The sequence below is a fragment of the Taudactylus pleione genome, unplaced genomic scaffold (assembly GCF_031769625.1).
Source record: "Taudactylus pleione unplaced genomic scaffold, aTauple2 ptg000085l, whole genome shotgun sequence".
In the NCBI taxonomy this organism is placed as follows: Eukaryota; Metazoa; Chordata; class Amphibia; order Anura; family Myobatrachidae; genus Taudactylus; species Taudactylus pleione.
The window spans coordinates 12,310,770-12,324,317 of NW_028284487.1; the positions used below are offsets into that span (position 1 = coordinate 12,310,770).

Genomic DNA, 13,548 nt, shown 5'->3' on the forward strand with positions numbered 1-13,548 from the left:
TTAAAACCATAGCACAAGTGATGGATCACTGCATTCTTATTGCAACTTTTCCTATTTCCAAATGTTTGACAAACATCTCTCCAGTTGAAAACTGAATTGAAACAGTTTCAAAATTAGTTTGGAGTAAAGAAACCACTGAAGATGATGGAATTTATACAAAGTTTAAATATAGATAAGCTATCCTAAAATTCAACTTTAAGGAAATTGAACAAAGTTAGGTCCCACCAAGATTTGAAATCAGATTACTGGATTCAAAGTCGAAAGTGCTCACCATTACACCATGGAACCCATTGTTTGAGAGTCTTCCTCTACTCAATATTGCTGATCTTTGAAATACTGAATGTTCTCCTGTTTTAGGTACATTTGGCATTTATGAGTTTGCTGATGCTTTTATGTTTGGCCGGTTAGCTCAGTTGGTTAATAACGCCAAGGTCATGGGTTCGATCCCCATACGGGCCTTGTGCTTTTTCTTGTTGTCCTACAAGAAATGCCAAGAAGGGATTTTATCCAGCAGCAAAGTGCATGAAGTGTGGGATGAATGCATTGGCTACAGTTAGCAGCCCTTGAAACTTGCTCGAGAACATCATAGACACATACATAATAGAGAATTTTTAAATCCATGTTAGGAATAAACAAAAATGTCATTCATTGGCTGATGCAGCATTTCTCTATATGGCATACATAGAAAACTTTTTCTCAAATATAGCAATATGGCAAATCTAAGAAATGCTATGGCAAATTAATCAATCAGGACATTTATTTGGTGATTGAATCTACTATGGGGGACTAAGTTTTAAGACGAGAAGAAGAACAGACCTTTACTCTCATTAGTGCACACTGAAGAAGAAAATTCTTAAAACCAGAATATCTTAAAACCATAGCACAAGTGATGGATCACTGCATTCTTATTGCAACTATTCCTATTTCCAAATGTTTGACAAACATCTCTCCAGTTGAAAACAGATTTGAAACAGTTTCAAAATTAGTTTGGAGTAAAGAAACCACTGAAGATGATGGGATTTATACAAAGTTTAAATATAGATAAGCTATCCTAAAATTCAACTTTAAGGAAATTGAACAAAGTTAGGTCCCACCAAGAATTGAAATCAGATTACTGGATTCAAAGTCCAAAGCGCTCACCATTACACCATGGAACCCATTATTAGAGAGTCTTCCTCTACTCAATATTGCTGATCTTTGAAATACTGAATGTTCTCCTGTTTTAGGTACATTTGACATTTTTGTGTTTGCTGATGCTTTTATGTTTGGCCGGTTAGCTCAGTTGGTTAGAGCGTGGTGCTAATAACACCAAGGTCATGTGTTCGATCCCCATATGGGCCACGTGCTTTTTCTTGTTGTCCTACAAGAAATGCCAAGATGGGATTTTATCCAGCGGCAAAGTGCATGAAGTGTGGGATGAATGCATTGGCTACAGTTAGCAGCCCTTGAAACTTGCTAGAGAACATCATAGACACATACAAAACAGAGAATTTTTAAATCCATGTTAGGAATAAACAAAAATGTCATCCTTTGGCTGATGCAGCATTTCTCTATATGGCATACATAGAAAACTTTTTCTCAAATATAGCAATATGGCAAATCTAAGAAATGCTAAGGCAAATTAATCAATCAGGACATTTATTTGGTGATTGAATCTACTATGGGGGACTAAGTTTTAAGAAGAGAAGAAGAACAGACCTTTACTCTCATTAGTGCACACTGAAGAAGAAAATTCTTAAAACCAGAATATCTTAAAACCATAGCACAAGTGATGGATCACTGCATTCTTATTGCAACTTTTCCTATTTCCAAATGTTTGACAAACATCTCTCCAGTTGAAAACTGAATTGAAACAGTTTCAAAATTAGTTTGGAGTAAAGAAACCACTGAAGATGATGGAATTTATAAAAAGTTTAAATATAGATAAGCTATCCTAAAATTCAACTTTAAGGAAATTGAACAAAGTTAGGTCCCACCACGATTTGAAATCAGATTACTGGATTCAAAGTCGAAAGTGCTCACCATTACACCATGGAACCCATTATTAGAGAGTCTTCCTCTACTCAATATTGCTGATCTTTGAAATACTGAATGTTCTCCTGTTTTAGGTACATTTGGCATTTATCAGTTTGCTGATGCTTTTATGTTTGGCCGGTTAGCTCAGTTGGTTAGAGCGTGGTGCTAATAATGCCAAGGTCATGTGTTCTGCCAAGGTCATGTGTTCGATCCCCATACGGGCCATGTGCTTTTTCTTGTTGTCCTACAAGAAATGCCAAGAAGGGATTTTATCCAGCGGCAAAGTGCATGAAGTGTGGGATGAATGCATTGGCTACAGTTAGCAGCCCTTGAAACTTGCTAGAGAACATCATAGACACATACAAAACAGAGAATTTTTAAATCCATGTTAGGAATAAACAAAAATGTCATCCTTTGGCTGATGCAGCATTTCTCTATATGGCATACATAGAAAACTTTTTCTCAAATATAGCAATATGGCAAATCTAAGAAATGCTATGGCAAATTAATCAATCAGGACATTTATTTGGTGATTGAATCTACTATGGGGGACTAAGTTTTAAGAAGAGAAGAAGAACAGACCTTTACTCTCATTAGTGCACACTGAAGAAGAAAATTCTTAAAACCAGAATATCTTAAAACCATAGCACAAGTGATGGATCACTGCATTCTTATTGCAACTTTTCCTATTTCCAAATGTTTGACAAACATCTCTCCAGTTGAAAACTGATTTGAAACAGTTTCAAAATTAGTTTGGAGTAAAGAAACCACTGAAGATGATGGGATTTATACAAAGTTTAAATATAGATAAGCTATCCTAAAATTCAACTTTAAGGAAATTGAACAAAGTTAGGTCCCACCAAGATTTGAAATCAGATTACTGGATTCAAAGTCGAAAGTGCTCACCATTACACCATGGAACCCATTGTTTGAGAGTCTTCCTCTACTCAATATTGCTGATCTTTGAAATACTGAATGTTCTCCTGTTTTAGGTACATTTGGCATTTATCAGTTTGCTGATGCTTTTATGTTTGGCCGGTTAGCTCAGTTGGTTAGAGCGTGGTGCTAATAATGCCAAGGTCATGTGTTCTGCCAAGGTCATGTGTTCGATCCCCATACGGGCCATGTGCTTTTTCTTGTTGTCCTACAAGAAATGCCAAGAAGGGATTTTATCCAGCGGCAAAGTGCATGAAGTGTGGGATGAATGCATTGGCTACAGTTAGCAGCCCTTGAAACTTGCTAGAGAACATCATAGACACATACAAAACAGAGAATTTTTAAATCCATGTTAGGAATAAACAAAAATGTCATCCTTTGGCTGATGCAGCATTTCTCTATATGGCATACATAGAAAACTTTTTCTCAAATATAGCAATATGGCAAATCTAAGAAATGCTATGGCAAATTAATCAATCAGGACATTTATTTGGTGATTGAATCTACTATGGGGGACTAAGTTTTAAGAAGAGAAGAAGAACAGACCTTTACTCTCATTAGTGCACACTGAAGAAGAAAATTCTTAAAACCAGAATATCTTAAAACCATAGCACAAGTGATGGATCACTGCATTCTTATTGCAACTTTTCCTATTTCCAAATGTTTGACAAACATCTCTCCAGTTGAAAACTGATTTGAAACAGTTTCAAAATTAGTTTGGAGTAAAGAAACCACTGAAGATGATGGGATTTATACAAAGTTTAAATATAGATAAGCTATCCTAAAATTCAACTTTAAGGAAATTGAACAAAGTTAGGTCCCACCAAGATTTGAAATCAGATTACTGGATTCAAAGTCCAAAGTGCTCACCATTACACCATGGAACCCATTATTAGAGAGTCTTCCTCTACTCAATATTGCTGATCTTTGAAATACTGAATGTTCTCCTGTTTTAGGTAAATTTGGCATTTATGAGTTTGCTGATGCTTTTATGTTTGGCCGGTTAGCTCAGTTGGTTAATAACGCCAAGGTCATGGGTTCGATCCCCATACGGGCCTTGTGCTTTTTCTTGTTGTCCTACAAGAAATGCCAAGAAGGGATTTTATCCAGCAGCAAAGTGCATGAAGTGTGGGATGAATGCATTGGCTACAGTTAGCAGCCCTTGAAACTTGCTCGAGAACATCATAGACACATACATAATAGAGAATTTTTAAATCCATGTTAGGAATAAACAAAAATGTCATTCATTGGCTGATGCAGCATTTCTCTATATGGCATACATAGAAAACTTTTTCTCAAATATAGCAATATGGCAAATCTAAGAAATGCTATGGCAAATTAATCAATCAGGACATTTATTTGGTGATTGAATCTACTATGGGGGACTAAGTTTTAAGACGAGAAGAAGAACAGACCTTTACTCTCATTAGTGCACACTGAAGAAGAAAATTCTTAAAACCAGAATATCTTAAAACCATAGCACAAGTGATGGATCACTGCATTCTTATTGCAACTATTCCTATTTCCAAATGTTTGACAAACATCTCTCCAGTTGAAAACAGATTTGAAACAGTTTCAAAATTAGTTTGGAGTAAAGAAACCACTGAAGATGATGGGATTTATACAAAGTTTAAATATAGATAAGCTATCCTAAAATTCAACCTTAAGGAAATTGAACAAAGTTAGGTCCCACCAAGAATTGAAATCAGATTACTGGATTCAAAGTCCAAAGCGCTCACCATTACACCATGGAACCCATTATTAGAGAGTCTTCCTCTACTCAATATTGCTGATCTTTGAAATACTGAATGTTCTCCTGTTTTAGGTACATTTGGCATTTATGAGTTTGCTGATGCTTTTATGTTTGGCCGGTTAGCTCAGTTGGTTAGAGCGTGGTGCTAATAATGCCAAGGTCATGTGTTCGATCCCCATACGGGCCATGTGCTTTTTCTTGTTGTCCTACAAGAAATGCCAAGAAGGGATTTTATCCAGCGGCAAAGTGCATGAAGTGTGGGATGAATGCATTGGCTACAGTTAGCAGCCCTTGAAACTTGCTCGAGAACATCATAGACACATACAAAATAGAGAATTTTTAAATCCATGTTAGGAATAAACAAAAATGTCATCCTTTGGCTGATGCAGCATTTCTCTATATGGCATACATAGAAAACTTTTTCTCAAATATAGCAATATGGCAAATCTAAGAAATGCTATGGCAAATTAATCAATCAGGACATTTATTTGGTGATTGAATCTACTATGGGGGACTAAGTTTTAAGAAGAGAAGAAGAACAGACCTTTACTCTCATTAGTGCACACTGAAGAAGAAAATTCTTAAAACCAGAATATCTTAAAACCATAGCACAAGTGATGGATCACTGCATTCTTATTGCAACTATTCCTATTTCCAAATGTTTGACAAACATCTCTCCAGTTGAAAACTGATTTGAAACAGTTTCAAAATTAGTTTGGAGTAAAGAAACCACTGAAGATGATGGGATTTATACAAAGTTTAAATATAGATAAGCTATCCTAAAATTCAACTTTAAGGAAATTGAACAAAGTTAGGTCCCACCAAGAATTGAAATCAGATTACTGGATTCAAAGTCCAAAGTGCTCACCATTACACCATGGAACCCATTATTAGAGAGTCTTCCTCTACTCAATATTGCTGATCTTTGAAATACTGAATGTTCTCCTGTTTTAGGTAAATTTGGCATTTATGAGTTTGCTGATGCTTTTATGTTTGGCCGGTTAGCTCAGTTGGTTAATAACGCCAAGGTCATGGGTTCGATCCCCATACGGGCCTTGTGCTTTTTCTTGTTGTCCTACAAGAAATGCCAAGAAGGGATTTTATCCAGCAGCAAAGTGCATGAAGTGTGGGATGAATGCATTGGCTACAGTTAGCAGCCCTTGAAACTTGCTCGAGAACATCATAGACACATACATAATAGAGAATTTTTAAATCCATGTTAGGAATAAACAAAAATGTCATTCATTGGCTGATGCAGCATTTCTCTATATGGCATACATAGAAAACTTTTTCTCAAATATAGCAATATGGCAAATCTAAGAAATGCTATGGCAAATTAATCAATCAGGACATTTATTTGGTGATTGAATCTACTATGGGGGACTAAGTTTTAAGACGAGAAGAAGAACAGACCTTTACTCTCATTAGTGCACACTGAAGAAGAAAATTCTTAAAACCAGAATATCTTAAAACCATAGCACAAGTGATGGATCACTGCATTCTTATTGCAACTATTCCTATTTCCAAATGTTTGACAAACATCTCTCCAGTTGAAAACTGATTTGAAACAGTTTCAAAATTAGTTTGGAGTAAAGAAACCACTGAAGATGATGGGATTTATACAAAGTTTAAATATAGATAAGCTATCCTAAAATTCAACTTTAAGGAAATTGAACAAAGTTAGGTCCCACCAAGAATTGAAATCAGATTACTGGATTCAAAGTCCAAAGCGCTCACCATTACACCATGGAACCCATTATTAGAGAGTCTTCCTCTACTCAATATTGCTGATCTTTGAAATACTGAATGTTCTCCTGTTTTAGGTACATTTGACATTTTTGTGTTTGCTGTTGCTTTTATGTTTGGCCGGTTAGCTCAGTTGGTTAGAGCGTGGTGCTAATAACACCAAGGTCATGTGTTCGATCCCCATATGGGCCACGTGCTTTTTCTTGTTGTCCTACAAGAAATGCCAAGATGGGATTTTATCCAGCGGCAAAGTGCATGAAGTGTGGGATGAATGCATTGGCTACAGTTAGCAGCCCTTGAAACTTGCTAGAGAACATCATAGACACATACAAAACAGAGAATTTTTAAATCCATGTTAGGAATAAACAAAAATGTCATCCTTTGGCTGATGCAGCATTTCTCTATATGGCATACATAGAAAACTTTTTCTCAAATATAGCAATATGGCAAATCTAAGAAATGCTAAGGCAAATTAATCAATCAGGACATTTATTTGGTGATTGAATCTACTATGGGGGACTAAGTTTGAAGAAGAGAAGAAGAACAGACCTTTACTCTCATTAGTGCACACTGAAGAAGAAAATTCTTAAAACCAGAATATCTTAAAACAATAGCACAAGTGATGGATCACTGCATTCTTATTGCAACTTTTCCTATTTCCAAATGTTTGACAAACATCTCTCCAGTTGAAAACTGATTTGAAACAGCTTCAAAATTAGTTTGGAGTAAAGAAACCACTGAAGATGATGGGATTTATACAAAGTTTAAATATAGATAAGCTATCCTAAAATTCAACTTTAAGGAAATTGAACAAAGTTAGGTCCCACCAAGATTTGAAATCAGATTACTGGATTCAAAGTCCAAAGTGCTCACCATTACACCATGGAACCCATTATTAGAGAGTCTTCCTCTACTCAATATTGCTGATCTTTGAAATACTGAATGTTCTCCTGTTTTAGGTAAATTTGGCATTTATGAGTTTGCTGATGCTTTTATGTTTGGCCGGTTAGCTCAGTTGGTTAGAGCGTGGTGCTAATAATGCCAAGGTCATGTGTTCGATCCCCATACGGGCCATGTGCTTTTTCTTGTTGTCCTACAAGAAATGCCAAGAAGGGATTTTATCCAGCTGCAAAGTGCATGAAGTGTGGGATGAATGCATTGGCTACAGTTAGCAGCCCTTGAAACTTGCTAGAGAACATCATAGACACATACAAAACAGAGAATTTTTAAATCCATGTTAGGAATAAACAAAAATGTCATCCTTTGGCTGATGCAGCATTTCTCTATATGGCATACATAGAAAACTTTTTCTCAAATATAGCAATATGGCAAATCTAAGAAATGCTAAGGCAAATTAATCAATCAGGACATTTATTTGGTGATTGAATCTACTATGGGGGACTAAGTTTTAAGAAGAGAAGAAGAACAGACCTTTACTCTCATTAGTGCACACTGAAGAAGAAAATTCTTAAAACCAGAATATCTTAAAACCATAGCACAAGTGATGGATCACTGCATTCTTATTGCAACTTTTCCTATTTCCAAATGTTTGACAAACATCTCTCCAGTTGAAAACTGAATTGAAACAGTTTCAAAATTAGTTTGGAGTAAAGAAACCACTGAAGATGATGGAATTTATACAATGTTTAAATATAGATAAGCTATCCTAAAATTCAACTTTAAGGAAATTGAACAAAGTTAGGTCCCACCAAGATTTGAAAACAGATTACTGGATTCAAAGTCCAAAGTGCTCACCATTACACCATGGAACCCATTGTTTGAGAGTCTTCCTCTACTCAATATTGCTGATCTTTGAAATACTGAATGTTCTCCTGTTTTAGGTACATTTGGCATTTATCAGTTTGCTGATGCTTTTATGTTTGGCCGGTTTGCTCAGTTGGTTAGAGCGTGGTGCTAATAACACCAAGGTCATGGGTTTGATCCCCATACGGGCCATGTGCTTTTTCTTGTTGTCCTACAAGAAATGCCAAGAAGGGATTTTATCCAGCGGCAAAGTGCATGAAGTGTGGGATGAATGCATTGGCTACAGTTAGCAGCCCTTGAAACTTGCTAGAGAACATCATAGACACATACAAAACAGAGAATTTTTAAATCCATGTTAGGAATAAACAAAAATGTCATCCTTTGGCTGATGCAGCATTTCTCTATATGGCATACATAGAAAACTTTTTCTCAAATATAGCAATATGGCAAATCTAAGAAATGCTATGGCAAATTAATCAATCAGGACATTTATTTGGTGATTGAATCTACTATGGGGGACTAAGTTTTAAGACGAGAAGAAGAACAGACCTTTACTCTCATTAGTGCACACTGAAGAAGAAAATTCTTAAAACCAGAATATCTTAAAACCATAGCACAAGTGATGGATCACTGCATTCTTATTGCAACTATTCCTATTTCCAAATGTTTGACAAACATCTCTCCAGTTGAAAACTGATTTGAAACAGTTTCAAAATTAGTTTGGAGTAAAGAAACCACTGAAGATGATGGGATTTATACAAAGTTTAAATATAGATAAGCTATCCTAAAATTCAACTTTAAGGAAATTGAACAAAGTTAGGTCCCACCAAGATTTCAAATCAGATTACTGGATTCAAAGTCCAAAGTGCTCACCATTACACCATGGAACCCATTATTAGAGAGTCTTCCTCTACTCAATATTGCTGATCTTTGAAATACTGAATGTTCTCCTGTTTTAGGTACATTTGGCATTTATCAGTTTGCTGATGCTTTTATGTTTGGCCGGTTAGCTCAGTTGGTTAGAGCGTGGTGCTAATAATGCCAAGGTCATGTGTTCGATCCCCATATGGGCCATGTGCTTTTTCTTGTTGTCCTACAAGAAATGCCAAGAAGGGATTTTATCCAGCTGCAAAGTGCATGAAGTGTGGGATGAATGCATTGGCTACAGTTAGCAGCCCTTGAAACTTGCTAGAGAACATCATAGACACATACAAAACAGAGAATTTTTAAATCCATGTTAGGAATAAACAAAAATGTCATCCTTTGGCTGATGCAGCATTTCTCTATATGGCATACATAGAAAACTTTTTCTCAAATATAGCAATATGGCAAATCTAAGAAATGCTAAGGCAAATTAATCAATCAGGACATTTATTTGGTGATTGAATCTACTATGGGGGACTAAGTTTTAAGAAGAGAAGAAGAACAGACCTTTACTCTCATTAGTGCACACTGAAGAAGAAAATTCTTAAAACCAGAATATCTTAAAACCATAGCACAAGTGATGGATCACTGCATTCTTATTGCAACTTTTCCTATTTCCAAATGTTTGACAAACATCTCTCCAGTTGAAAACTGATTTGAAACAGCTTCAAAATTAGTTTGGAGTAAAAAAACCACTGAAGATGATGGGATTTATACAAAGTTTAAATATAGATAAGCTATCCTAAAATTCAACTTTAAGGAAATTGAACAAAGTTAGGTCCCACCAAGATTTGAAATCAGATTACTGGATTCAAAGTTCAAAGGGCTCACCATTACACCATGGAACCCATTATTAGAGAGTCTTCCTCTACTCAATATTGCTGATCTTTGAATTACTGAATGTTCTCCTGTTTTAGGTACATTTGGCATTTTTGAGTTTGATTATGCTTTTATGTTTGGCCGGTTAGCTCAGTTGGTTAGAGTGTGGTGCTAGTATCGCCAAGGTCATGGGTTTGATCCCCATATGGGCAATGTGATTTTTCTTGTTGTCCTACAAGAAATGCCAAGAAGGGATTTTATCCAGCTGCAAAGTGCATGAAGTGTGGGATGAATGCATTGGCTACAGTTAGCAGCCCTTGAAACTTGCTCGAGAACATCATAGACACATACAAAATAGAGAATTTTTAAATCCATGTTAGGAATAAACAAAAATGTCATCCATTGGCTGATGCAGCATTTCTCTATATGGCATACATAGAAAACTTTTTCTCAAATATAGCAATATGGCAAATCTAAGAAATGCTATGGCAAATTAATCAATCAGGACATTTATTTGGTGATTGAATCTACTATGGGGGACTAAGTTTTAAGAAGAGAAGAAGAACAGACCTTTACTCTCATTAGTGCACACTGAAGAAGAAAATTCTTAAAACCAGAATATCTTAAAACCATAGCACAAGTGATGGATCACTGCATTCTTATTGCAACTATTCCTATTTCCAAATGTTTGACAAACATCTCTCCAGTTGAAAACTGATTTGAAACAGTTTCAAAATTAGTTTGGAGTAAAGAAACCACTGAAGATGATGGGATTTATACAAAGTTTAAATATAGATAAGCTATCCTAAAATTCAACTTTAAGGAAATTGAACAAAGTTAGGTCCCACCAAGAATTGAAATCAGATTACTGGATTCAAAGTCCAAAGCGCTCACCATTACACCATGGAACCCATTATTAGAGAGTCTTCCTCTACTCAATATTGCTGATCTTTGAAATACTGAATGTTCTCCTGTTTTAGGTACATTTGGCATTTATGAGTTTGCTGATGCTTTTATGTTTGGCCGGTTAGCTCAGTTGGTTAGAGCGTGGTGCTAATAACGCCAAGGTCATGTGTTCGATCCCCATACGGGCCATGTGCTTTTTCTTGTTGTCCTACAAGAAAGGCCAAGAAGGGATTTTATCCAGCGGCAAATTGCATGAAGTGTGGGATGAATGCATTGGCTACAGTTAGCAGCCCTTGAAACGTGCTAGAGAACATCATAGACACATACAAAACAGATAATTTTTAAATCCATGTTAGGAATAAACAAAAATGTCATCCTTTGGCTGATGCAGCATTTCTCTATATGGCATACATAGAAAACTTTTTCTCAAATATAGCAATATGGCAAATCTAAGAAATGCTAAGGCAAATTAATCAATCAGGACATTTATTTGGTGATTGAATCTACTATGGGGGACTAAGTTTTAAGAAGAGAAGAAGAACAGACCTTTACTCTCATTAGTGCACACTGAAGAAGAAAATTCTTAAAACCAGAATATCTTAAAACCATAGCACAAGTGATGGATCACTGCATTCTTATTGCAACTTTTCCTATTTCCAAATGTTTGACAAACATCTCTCCAGTTGAAAACTGAATTGAAACAGTTTCAAAATTAGTTTGGAGTAAAAAAAACACTGAAGATGATGGGATTTATACAAAGTTTAAATATAGATAAGCTATCCTAAAATTCAACTTTAAGGAAATTGAACAAAGTTAGGTCCCACCAAGATTTGAAATCAGATTACTGGATTCAAAGTCCAAAGTGCTCACCATTACACCATGGAACCCAATATTAGAGAGTCTTCCTCTACTCAATATTGCTGATCTTTGAAATACTGAATGTTCTCCTGTTTTAGGTAAATTTGGCATTTATGAGTTTGCTGATGCTTTTATGTTTGGCCGGTTAGCTCAGTTGGTTAATAACGCCAAGGTCATGGGTTCGATCCCCATACGGGCCATGTGCTTTTTCTTGTTGTCCTACAAGAAATGCCAAGAAGGGATTTTATCCAGCGGCAAAGTGCATGAAGTGTGGGATGAATGCATTGGCTACAGTTAGCAGCCCTTGAAACTTGCTCGAGAACATCATAGACACATACAAAATAGAGAATTTTTAAATCCATGTTAGGAATAAACAAAAATGTCATCCATTGGCTGATGCAGCATTTCTCTATATGGCATACATAGAAAACTTTTTCTCAAATATAGCAATATGGCAAATCTAAGAAATGCTATGGCAAATTAATCAATCAGGACATTTATTTGGTGATTGAATCTACTATGGGGGACTAAGTTTTAAGAAGAGAAGAAGAACAGACCTTTACTCTCATTAGTGCACACTGAAGAAGAAAATTCTTAAAACCAGAATATCTTAAAACCATAGCACAAGTGATGGATCACTGCATTCTTATTGCAACTATTCCTATTTCCAAATGTTTGACAAACATCTCTCCAGTTGAAAACTGATTTGAAACAGTTTCAAAATTAGTTTGGAGTAAAGAAACCACTGAAGATGATGGGATTTATACAAAGTTTAAATATAGATAAGCTATCCTAAAATTCAACTTTAAGGAAATTGAACAAAGTTAGGTCCCACCAAGAATTGAAATCAGATTACTGGATTCAAAGTCCAAAGCGCTCACCATTACACCATGGAACCCATTATTAGAGAGTCTTCCTCTACTCAATATTGCTGATCTTTGAAATACTGAATGTTCTCCTGTTTTAGGTACATTTGGCATTTATGAGTTTGCTGATGCTTTTATGTTTGGCCGGTTAGCTCAGTTGGTTAGAGCGTGGTGCTAATAACGCCAAGGTCATGTGTTCGATCCCCATACGGGCCATGTGCTTTTTCTTGTTGTGCTACAAGAAAGGCCAAGAAGGGATTTTATCCAGCGGCAAAGTGCATGAAGTGTGGGATGAATGCATTGGCTACAGTTAGCAGCCCTTGAAACTTGCTCGAGAACATCATAGACACATACATAATAGAGAATTTTTAAATCCATGTTAGGAATAAACAAAAATGTCATCCATTGGCTGATGCAGCATTTCTCTATATGGCATACATAGAAAACTTTTTCTCAAATATAGCAATATGGCAAATCTAAGAAATGCTATGGCAAATTAATCAATCAGGACATTTATTTGGTGATTGAATCTACTATGGGGGACTAAGTTTTAAGAAGAGAAGAAGAACAGACCTTTACTCTCATTAGTGCACACTGAAGAAGAAAATTCTTAAAACCAGAATATCTTAAAACCATAGCACAAGTGATGGATCACTGCATTCTTATTGCAACTATTCCTATTTCCAAATGTTTGACAAACATCTCTCCAGTTGAAAACTGATTTGAAACAGTTTCAAAATTAGTTTGGAGTAAAGAAACCACTGAAGATGATGGGATTTATACAAAGTTTAAATATAGATAAGCTATCCTAAAATTCAACTTTAAGGAAATTGAACAAAGTTAGGTCCCACCAAGAATTGAAATCAGATTACTGGATTCAAAGTCCAAAGTGCTCACCATTACACCATGGAACCCATTATTAGAGAGTCTTCCTCTACTCAATATTGCTGATCTTTGAAA

At 35.8% G+C, this 13,548-nt stretch overlaps 3 non-coding genes across 3 annotated transcripts; all 3 read left to right on the forward strand.

The window, feature by feature from the left end:
* Positions 1–10,097: 10,097 nt before the first annotated feature.
* Positions 10,098–10,171, forward strand: TRNAT-AGU (transfer RNA threonine (anticodon AGU)). Its single transcript has one exon. It is a non-coding gene; the product is annotated as a tRNA-Thr (tRNA).
* Positions 10,172–10,979: 808 nt separating this feature from the next.
* TRNAI-AAU (transfer RNA isoleucine (anticodon AAU)) lies at positions 10,980–11,053 on the forward strand. Its single transcript has one exon. It is a non-coding gene; the product is annotated as a tRNA-Ile (tRNA).
* A 1,677-nt stretch (positions 11,054–12,730) lies between these two features.
* Positions 12,731–12,804, forward strand: TRNAI-AAU (transfer RNA isoleucine (anticodon AAU)). Its single transcript has one exon. It is a non-coding gene; the product is annotated as a tRNA-Ile (tRNA).
* Positions 12,805–13,548: the final 744 nt, after the last annotated feature.